Here is a 341-nt window from a genome sequence, read left to right as displayed (position 1 = left end):
TGTTTTAGTATCCTTCTGTAAAGTTAGAGTCACCATCTCTAATTTATACATGACTAACAGCATTATTAATAGCATATTTCTTAACATAATTAGAAAAACGACACTTTGTAAATAAGTGAAAGTATTGTTCCTAATCCCATCTGCTTTGAAATACTGGACTTTCAAATTTACCTCATGAAAGATAATAACTCACTGTGGCTCACAGTCATTATCTCCTTTCTCTGTGATACTGTGAATAAATGCTGCTGGTAACTCACTGTGGGAAAGCTGTGTTATTAAAATGAAAACATCTGTGTCATGTGTAACACATTCACAGAGGAAGAGGACACGCAGAGGCTGTA

This window comes from Simochromis diagramma, unplaced genomic scaffold (assembly GCF_900408965.1).
Source record: "Simochromis diagramma unplaced genomic scaffold, fSimDia1.1 OVJJ01000630.1, whole genome shotgun sequence".
In the NCBI taxonomy this organism is placed as follows: Eukaryota; Metazoa; Chordata; class Actinopteri; order Cichliformes; family Cichlidae; genus Simochromis; species Simochromis diagramma.
This window is presented reverse-complemented; position numbering follows the sequence as displayed.